Genomic DNA, 11,403 nt, shown 5'->3' on the forward strand with positions numbered 1-11,403 from the left:
AGGGCTAGTGGGCGTGGTGTTTAGTACTTCGAAGTTATATGATTATTATACAGACGAGATGTTCTGTTTTGGGGATAATATTATGCGCATTATATGCTAAGGTCGGTTACCAAGCCAAGCTATGAAAGCAATGAAAAGTGAATGTTATGTATCGAGAGAATGATTTTATACACATGTTATGTGTATGTTATTTTTGTGCGCAAGATATGTGTACGGTTACTAAGATTTATGAAAGATGATTTCGTACACGAGAAAGGTGTACTGTATTTAAAAGATATCGCATGTACATTACAGGTGGGTATAGAATTCGGGCCCATTTGTACCATGCAGGATTTAAATCTTGTGGTATATCAAAATGATGAATTTTATTGTTTTATGATAAACTTATGAACTCACCAACCTTTTGGTTGACACTTGAAAGCATGTTTATTCTCAGGTATGAAAGAAACCTTCCGCTGTGCATTAGCTCATTTTAAAGACATTATTTGGAGTCGATCATCGCAATGGGACCAGATGTTGGTGACTTCGTCCAGATGGATTAGGACGGGTCGCTTCATGTGGTATCAGAGCGGTGGTCTTAGCGAACCAGGTCTTGCATTAGTGTGTCTAACTGATAGTTGTTTAGATGCATTAGTGGGTCTGGACTTCGACCGTGTCTGCATGTTAAAAGTTTTGCTTATCATTTAGTGTCGAAAATTAATTGCTTATCATCCTTAAAGTCTAGACACGTCTTACTGCCTCTATTGCATAGATAGTGTATAGATAAATTCATATCTTAGCGTATCTATTATTGTTACCTTTACCTGACAGTTTCCGTAGATTTCTCCGTAACTTATGGATTTTAGTATTATATATGCATATGTAAATTATGTATTGCAGGGTACTAATCTACATCCTATAATCTATTTCTTATCGAAAAATCATTCATCTGATCGTACGAGATGAATCCCTCAACCAGTTCGAATTTCTCGTATTCCGACAGCTATTCCGATATGGAGTTTCACCTAAGCTCCGAAAGCAGTGTCACCAGAATGAATCAACCAAATCATCTGATGGGTTCGTATCCTACTTAATCATTGGAGACAAAAAGAAGGTGATCCTTTCCACCAACCAATTCACCTCTTGGTGAAGAACCTGAAGCACTTACCGGCGAACCTATCCGAAACTCCATTTTCAGCCTCATTTCTAGAGTAGCTCGACACGATTATATTCTATCCACAATTCTAAACCTTATTCATCCGCTCGTTCCGACCGACAAATCATTTCGGAATAATAGAAGAAGTCAACGAACTTCGCGCTTGAGTAATCAATTTGGAGATTATGGTGCAAAACGTACCAGCTTCAGCAACATCAACGGCAACACCAGTACCATCAACAATCCATGCTTCAACATCTCATTCTGTACCTCGAGTATAATCATTGTTCTACGTATCGTTCTACATCGATTATCTTCATTCTTCATGGCGATTATGTAATCTCTAATGTTTTAGAGATTATGTATTCTAGTTCTAACGGTGAATCAAATGAGATTAATATTATACTAACTCATTAAATCTATGATTACATCTGAAGAAAATATATATGTATATATGTTTTCATAAAGATTGTAATTAAAAATTCTTTTGTACAAACTATTAATGATGAAAATATTTTAACGGGTAGGTAATACCCGAGGAATATTCAGATCTCACATTAATAAATTACAATGTACATTCTTCGATGTTGATTCAACAGTCATTTACTATCCTACTTACATCCACCGATATACAAATCCGTTCACTACAGAATAACCATTTTCATCCAATCTCATATTTGGAATTTGATTTATCAGAATCCAACAAGTGGCATAATGAAGAAAACATTTGACAAAATAAAATTTGTTAGAAACAGACAAATTAAATATGAAAAATTTTGTTAAGAATCCACGCTAACTGTTCCTAGCTAATTATTCCTAGCTAACTGATTACATTTTATTTATCGCAATTTAATTATCGCAATTTACATTCTCGCAATTTTATTTATCGTCATTTAATTTCTGTTATTTACTTTACGCACTTTATTTATCGTCATTTAATTTCTGTTATTTATTTTACGCTCTTTAAATATCGAGACCCGTATACAAGGTTTTGACATATCATATCGACGCATATATATATATATTATTTGGAATCACCATAGACACTCTATATGCAGTAATGATCGAGTTCTCTATACAGGGTTGAGGTTGATTCTACAATAATATATATACTTTGAGTTGTGATCGAGTCTGAGACATGTACATGGGTCACGATACGTATTAATTAATTCGAATATTATATATTACTAACTGTGGACTGTCAACTGAGAACTACCAACATTGGACAATTAAAATGAATTAAAATATTGATTATAACATATGAAACTAAACAATTCTTCAAATTTGCCACTTGATTTCATCTTAAACCTCATTTGTATCTTGATGATTACAATCTGCGTTCAAACCTTTCATGATTCTTGAAAACACCTCAATTGAGATGATAAACCAACCGCACTTCATCTACGGAAGAAAAGATTGATACATATAGTTATGCACCTGAAAAACTCTTGGAAACTGAGTAAACATTTAACACATAGCTGTGCTAATTCCTTTAGTGTCATTATTACCCAAAATAACTTTGCAATCCCTTTCCAAATTAGCCAATTTTGTCACAGCTCCAGCTAGACAACTTCGACTTTTCATTCAAAACAACCTTATTATAACCTTGATATATATATACGTGCTCTTTTATTGTTACCAGGAAACCTTTTATATTCCACCATATTACCAGCAGATGTACCAGCAACCTCGTCGCTCCTTGGTTTAAATCTCTTCGACAAATCACTATATTTATCTATTGAAGTTTCATCATGTACTCATCCGCATCTTGTAACAAGAATTGCCATACCAATTACCGGGAATCAGCAAATCTGTGTTGTGAGTCTCGCAACATTTCCACATCAACAGTTATATGTATTCATATAACATTTATCTCTTATAACTATGATCTTCTATTCTGAAATTCTGAAAAGCACCCATTCTGCGAATTAATAATCTGAATTTTGAAAAGTTGAATGTTTAACAGTCAAAAGTTTGATAATAAAGAGCGACATACTAAAAGAGCTCAAGAGTTTTGATACTAAACAATGAGTTGAGCAAACCATGAAGGAGACTCTGAACAAAATCACAAGGATCAAACTCTGTATTTAACGAATCCTGATAATTCTGTTTGTGATGAAATCTTTAGCGAATACCTTACTTCTAAATTGCTTTAAATCATTGTGAATGAATTTCTTCATCACACTATGATTCTAAAATTCTAGGATATCATCGTATCTTTCATTATAAATATTCTCCATATTTCTGAAGATAATTTCATAATTATTCTTACCTGAAATTATTTATCTCTTCGCGAAATCAGTGTACATCAGAAAGGAAACTGTGTTAGTTTCTAAATTCTGAAAGAAAAAAAAAATTCGAATTTGAATTATGAATGATTTTGAAGTAGTGTTGGAAATTGATGCATGAGTTAGTATAATATAATGACACTTGATCAACGTGATTATATTACAGTAAGTCATGCTGAGTTTCTAATGAAACTTGATGATTCACAGACCATAATGTCATCATGTGCCATGTTGCACGACTCTTACATTCTATCTAATCTATAAACATATCAGGAACATATTTTCTTGATAGTTCTATCTTTTCCGGATATTCTGGTAGTTTGGCAAATCAAATCATGCTACTATTTTTCCTTTCTACCTTGTATATTATGATAATTCGAAACTCCATACCTACGAATTCTGGACCTTTATTCACTTGATTTGAAGTCGGGAAGAGAAAACAAAAGCACAAAGCTTCGAAATAGGATAGGAATGGTGAGAATAATGAAGCGGAAGAGGTCAATTTATAATGAAATTATCAGACAGAGCAATCGAAGTAGATCATCACATTTAATTGAAGAGATCCTAAATTCCTTAATTACCGAAGAATCAAATTTTATATAGATTTCGAAGATTTTTTTTAAATCCCTTGAATTCCGGAAATCCGCCGTGACTACGTCAAAAGTTAAATTTCTATCTCTATCTTTTGTGACAGCTTCACTCATACGCTTCACATCATCGAATCGTTTTATCTATATTAATTAATAATGATTAAACTCTATTTATAAACTCATATTCGTCATGAAAATATTTTTATTGTTAGCCACGACCATCCCAATCAAATTTCGGGACGAAATTTCTTTAACGGGTAGGTACTGTGACGACCCAGATATTTTTCGACCAAATTTAAACATGATCTTTATATGATTTCGATACGATAAGCAAAGTATGCAATGTTGAGTCTAGAAAATTTTGGAACGATGTTCATATATTCAATTGACCTTCGACTGATCTCGACGATTCACGAACAATTAATTGTAAATAGATACGTGCGTATGTATATATAAATAATAATTCAAAATATAATTTGAAGTATTATATGTTGTTGTTATTAAAGTTTAATAAAAATAAAAATAGATTATTATAATAATTATTATTTAAAATATACCTCTATATACAAATAAAGTATATCAAAAATAAATATTAAATGATTGTAATATTCGTTTGATGTTTCGATTGATATTAAGCAAGTTAAATTTAAACTTATGTAATTTTAAAATAAACGGTGATTCGAAAATGAGTTTTATAAATTTTAGACTTATTAATAATATATTTAGAAGTTATTTGATAAGTTTTAACACTAACTATATTTTACTTGGGATTGAGAGTGAATAATTAATGTAATTTTTATTTAATAGTTAATTACCGAATTTTATACCATAATGACCAAAATAAATAAAGGAATTTAATTTAAAAATATGAAATTTTTCTGAACACTTTTATCCGCCACTGATTAACAACGGAGTACGATATATTAGCCCGTGAAAACTGTCAGTAAGATATTGACAATTGATGTTCACGAGATATAATTTAGATTACTATTAGGTACTGTTTTCTTTTTCAAAAGATGTCCACCGTCAATTATATTATGATATTTAGTATATTATAAATATATTATATCTATAGCTATCTATGTATATATATATACAGCCGATGCATACACAATACCACACCACAACTTGTAATATTTTTTTTTCCAATTTCAATAATAAACCACCTTTATGTGTTTCATCTTATTCAACCATCACCACTTGCCATTTTTTTTTTTAAACCAATCACTAACACTTGACAACTTTTAATTATATATATAAATATTATTACATGCTTTAAAAATGAATCATCTATCTATCTCTATCTTTACAAACCCACTTGAAACTTTCTGTTTCTTTCTTTCTTGTCAAGTACCACTTTCAATCACCTCTTACAAATATAATATATATACATACAGAATACATGTATTACAAAACCCATCAACTACTAGTTTTCTGTTACGGTTTCTATTTGAGTAAAAACCAAACTACACCCATTGTTGCTCACTTTGTGTCTAATATCCGATCATCACCACCATAAGCAACAACCTCTCCATCGCCACCCCTAACCTCACCGGACCCCCATCACTTCAACCGCCACGGTAAACAATCACCATCACACCCATGAACCCATGTGAACTAAACCGTTATTACAATGTTTCGGTTAAACCCACCTGCGTTTTATTTTTCTCTATTCTTGCTTTCTATCTATCGAACACTACCTATCTTTTTCTGTCATGCTACAACTTCTAATACCACCTTCGTCACCCTAAATAACCACCACCATTAGAACTAAAGCACTTAAATATCCTACATTCACAATCTCGTTCATCATTTTATAATTTACCATTTCATTCACAAAATAATGTTAGAGATTAAAAGATCAGAAATTTAAACGAACTCAAGCACGATCATACATACTTCGGAGGTAATTCTTTAACCACAACTACGTGTTAATATAGAGTGACTACTAACTGTTTTACTATTAGTTAACTACTACTAGTAGTTTTATACGTGTTTAAATAGCGAAATCCATCTTTTAAAATTATCAGTTCAAACGGTTAATTAAAACATCGGGATGGTTCGGGATTAGAATCAACGAATTGGGATCCGAGAATTTGCATAAACATGTTATATTATGATGAAATTTAGTATGCATAATCAAGAACTAAAAGTAATAAAAGAATTGTTTTATTAAAATTCACAATTTTACTTACGAAGAAGACGATCTTGATGCAAAATTTGGTATGATTTTCTATTTTAAACCCTAGAGTATACTCAGTTTTACAAATTAAATATACATGAATTCATATGTACGTACGTCTCAATCCACTGAAGTGTATATAAATATTAATGTTGGGACTTGGACTTGGGACAGTTAAAAAAAAAAATTAAAAAAAATAAAAATAAATGAGAGGTCTCGGGTTCGAGCCCGGGCTGTGGCAATTTTTTTTTTAAAAGAAAAAGAAGAAAATCAAACAGCTTCTAACGGGTTAAATATTTAAACGTGCGAGCTATTACAATAATAAACTAAGTGGTTCATTGGTTTGGTGGTTGCTTGTTAGACTAGAGGTCTTGAGTTCGAATTTGGGCTACTATAAATAAATTTTTTTTTATCAAACAATAGTAGCTGCAACCCAAGATTTACAAAGTTGAAGCTCAATTTGACTCTTTCACATGTTAGCCCATTTAGATGATGGTAATTAATATTATTATTACTAGTCTTATATTATTAGTATTACTAGCATTATAAGTATTATTATTATTGTTAATATTATTATTATTATTATTACAAAATAATACAACTATTTATTCATTATCATTATTAATATTATGTTATCAAATAAATACTTATATATAGAATATATATAAAAGTATAGATATAGAATTATATAACAATTGAAATTATATATAAATTTGTTCTATTACAATTATATGTGTTAATATATATATATACAAATGATATAGGTTCGTGAATTCGAGGCCAACCCTGCATTGTTCAGTTTCGTCATATGTATTTTTACTACAAAATACAGTATGGTGAGTTTCATTGATCCCCTTTTACTCTTTACATTTTTGGGGCTGAGAATACATGCAAATGCTTTAGTAACTGTTCTACAATATTTATATGCGTGAGTTTCATTTGCTCCCTTTTTACGCATTACATTTTTGGGCTGAGAATACATGCACTGTTTTAATAACTGTTTTACAATATTTATAAGCGTGAGTTCATTTGATTCCCTTTTACTCTTTATATTTTTGGAACTGAGAATACATGCGCTACTTTTACAACTGCTTTATTAAATGCTTTTGAAATACATTTTGAACTGCGAATACATGAAATGCTTTTATAAATGTTTGACGAGATAGACACAAGCAAAACATTCCTCGAATGAATTATGTGGACGTGATAATTGCCACCATTAAATTATGTGGACGTGATAATTGCCACAATTGATATGAATATTTTTCCCCTGATTATTATTGCTTGGTAACCTAAGAATTAGGGAACATCACTAATTTTGAGAATTAGTGCACGCCTAATTGACGCGAATCCTAAAGGTAGCTACCGGGTTTAACACCCCCACCCAGAATGTTCACTAGACGGAAGGGCTAGTGGGCGTGGTGTTTAGTACTTCGAAGTTATATGATTATTATACAGACGAGATGTTCTGTTTTGGGGATAATATTATGCGCATTATATGTTAAGGTCGGTTACCAAGCCAAGCTATGAAAGCAATGAAAAGTGAATGTTATGTATCGAGAGAATGATTTTATACACATGTTATGTGTATGTTATTTTTGTGCGCAAGATATGTGTACGGTTACTAAGATTTATGAAAGATGATTTCGTACACGAGAAAGGTGTACTGTATTTAAAAGATATCGCATGTACATTACAGGTGGGTATAGGATTCGGGCCCATTTGTACCATGCAGGATTTAAATCTTGTGGTCTATCAAAATGATGAATTTTATTGTTTTATGATAAACTTATGAACTCACCAACCTTTTGGTTGACACTTGAAAGCATGTTTATTCTCAGGTATGAAAGAAACCTTCCGCTGTGCATTAGCTCATTTTAAAGACATTATTTGGAGTCGATCATCGCAATGGGACCAGATGTTGGTGACTTCATCCAGATGGATTAGGACGGGTCGCTTCAGATAACCGGGAATCTCGAGATTGATACACGGGGACAAGAACTATAACTGACTAAATACCATATGAATCCAAGAGGGTAGTCTGAGGGTATACATGGCTAATGAAAGGAAAACAGCTAACAAACATGGAATCCATAAGAAAGTCATACAAGAGAATTACTACATTCCTCCAAGTATGCATAAACATCAACAAAAGGCATTTTATATAAATGGGATTCAATATTAGACTACACCTCCAATTGGGAATCATGCTAAAAAATGGAGATGGAAAGGAAGGCCTGAAGTCCTGAACAATTCATACTGTGATGAGAAATATAATGATGTGGTCACAAATGGTGGGGTTTACAAAACTGATGATTCAGGGGGTTCTCAACGTGGAAAAATTTCAGAAAGACTAGTTGAACTCGATGACGATGATTGTAATAGGGAAATCCTAACAAATTAAAAATCTGAAACAAAACAACAAAAAATTTACAGAAAAATTATGAACATTTATCGTTTTTGACACTCATGAACATGATCAAAAATCGAAAACTAGTGCGTTTATGGTAATGAATTCTTCATGAAACTTGTTGTAAATCATAATCCTAAGCTTATTCGTTCATCCTCCTCATCTGTAACAGCTTACAACTCTCTAATTTGATTGTCGATCATCCGGTTTACTTTTTTATAACGAACTTTGAGTTTCAATTGATAAATCAAATGGATGAATTAGGACCTCAAAATTTGCATAAACGTTCACCTAATGATCATGAACAAATCTACAAATTTAGTTTTGGCTAGTTCGTTTCATATTGTTCCGAGGACCAAAACGTTTTGGTTTTTCGGTTATCAAAGAACACGATCTATATATCACCTAATCTGAAACTGTTGATTGAAAGTAGTGATTGAAGAGTCTTCGATTTATCTTTGGATCATGAATCTGTATCTAACTTGTGTTTATAGCCTCTAATTAATGAGCGCACAAATCGGTTATTTGTTGCTGTTTGAAGATGAATATGAACGTAGATGAAGAAGAATTGTGAATCTGAGATGTTTATGGATTCGAATCTGTTTATGTTTCTTGTTTCTATTTCTGATACTGATATTCGAGATATCTAAAAGATGAAGAACAATTTAATGATGAAATGAATAAGATCGATGTACCCAAGTTCTATAAATGATGATGAAAGTCACTATCTGATTCTGAATTTTTTCTATTTTCTCAATTATAGGGATAATATTATACGTTAAAATAAGTTTATCTATTAAACCTTTATACATGGACTAAAATACCCTCACGTGTTATGCATGTGATTAAACTTAACGACCAAAATTTAACTTTCGTTAGCATCAAGGTCATCCGTGAGATATCATGAAAGATCGAGGTCAACGAAGTCAAAAAAACAGTTTAAGGTCATCCATGCCGTTTGGTACAAAGTTGAAGGACCAACGGCGAATTTTTGTCTAGCAGCATATGCCAAGAATAATCTGATAGTTTCCATACTAGCCACTGGTGCATATGTTTCTCCATAATCTAACCCTTCTTCTTGCCTAAACCCTTGAGCTACCAATCTAGCTTTGTTTCTGATCACAATCCCATCTTCATCCATCTTGTTCTTAAACACCCACTTGGTACCAATGATTTTCTTCTCATCATCATCAGGTTTGGGTACCAATGTCTATACTTTATTCCTATCAAACTGGAAGATTTCTTCTTGCATAGATCCTGCCCAACTAGGATCTTTCATAGCTTCCTCAGGATATGTAGGTTCAATGGTTGACACAAAATTAACATGCATACAAAAGTTACTGGTTGCATGCCTTTTTGTTTTAACAACACTAGCTAGATTACCACTAACCTGCTCAACTGGATGCTCCTTTGTCCATCTAGTGTTATGAACATGTGAGCTTATTGTGGAACACACAACATCTTGATTATCAGTTGGTTCAGCAGTATGCACAACAGTAGGGGATTGCTGTACATTATTAGTGGAACCAGTACCAAACAGTGATCCTTCAGAACCAGTAGACCTCTGTTCAAGTTGCGGTACTTCAGTAGATCCAGTAGGCCCAGTTAGTTTAGACATTGATGAAACAGAGTATTCCATCTCATCTTCAGAGAACCCAGCAACATGGATTGGTGAGGGTGTTGTTGCTGGTTCTTCTTCATCATCAAGAGCTTGCTGAGTAGACTCTTTAAGCAGTAAATCCTCATCTTTTTGACTAGAAGATAAGGTGGGGATAGTTTTGTCAAATGTAACATTAATGGATTCTTCAAAACATCCCCTTCTTTTGTTGTAGACCCTATATGCCTTTGACATGTTGGAATATCCAAGAAATATTCCTTTATCATCTTTAGCACCAAACTTGCCCAGCTGGTCCGTATTATTTAGAATGAAACAGAGAGTGGTAAATACATGAAGAAATGAAATTGAGGGCCTTCTTCCTTTGAGAACTTCATAAGCAGTTTTATGATGTCTTTTCACTATTAAAGAACTATTCTGGGTAAAACAGGCAGTATTCACAGCTTCTGTCCAGTATGAATTCTTCAACCCAGACTCAGCCAACATAGATCTTGCTACTTCAATGAGAGTTCTATTTCTTCTTTCTGCAACACCATTTTGTTGAGGTGTTCTCACAGCAGAAAAGTATTGTGAAATTCCTTTGTCAGCACAAAATTCTTTCAATGTTGCATTTCTGAATTCTGTACCATGATCACTTCTCAGCTGCTTTACCAATTGCCCATTCAATAACTCTATTCTTTTGATAAAATTGATAATTTTATTAGCAGCTTCACTCTTTTGCTTCAAAAAAAAATATACCAAAGTGTATCTGGAATATTCATCAACAATAACCAGTGTATCCCTCTTCCCACTACAGCAGGCTACATTAACAGGACCAAAAATATCCATATGAAGTAAGTGAAATGGTTTCTCAACAGATAAAATCTACTTTGACTTGAATGATGCATGGTGATGCTTCCCTTTTTCACAACCAGGACACAATCTGTCCTTCACATAAGACATGGTGGGTAGCCCAGACACAAAACTTTTACTTAAGAGTTTATGAATATCTTTAAAGTTGAGATGTGAGAGTCTCTTGTGCCATAACCACTTGAGGTTGTCTGCTACCTTTGAATAAAAACAAGTATCAGTTGTTGTGACTGATGTGTTCATGTCAATTTGATACATGTTCCCATTTGTTAAAGTACCAAAACCCTTTGTATAACCTAACGAATTATCTCCATATGAAACAACTGGACCATCT

Source organism: Rutidosis leptorrhynchoides, chromosome 2 (genome assembly GCF_046630445.1).
Source record: "Rutidosis leptorrhynchoides isolate AG116_Rl617_1_P2 chromosome 2, CSIRO_AGI_Rlap_v1, whole genome shotgun sequence".
Classification (NCBI taxonomy): domain Eukaryota; kingdom Viridiplantae; phylum Streptophyta; class Magnoliopsida; order Asterales; family Asteraceae; genus Rutidosis; species Rutidosis leptorrhynchoides.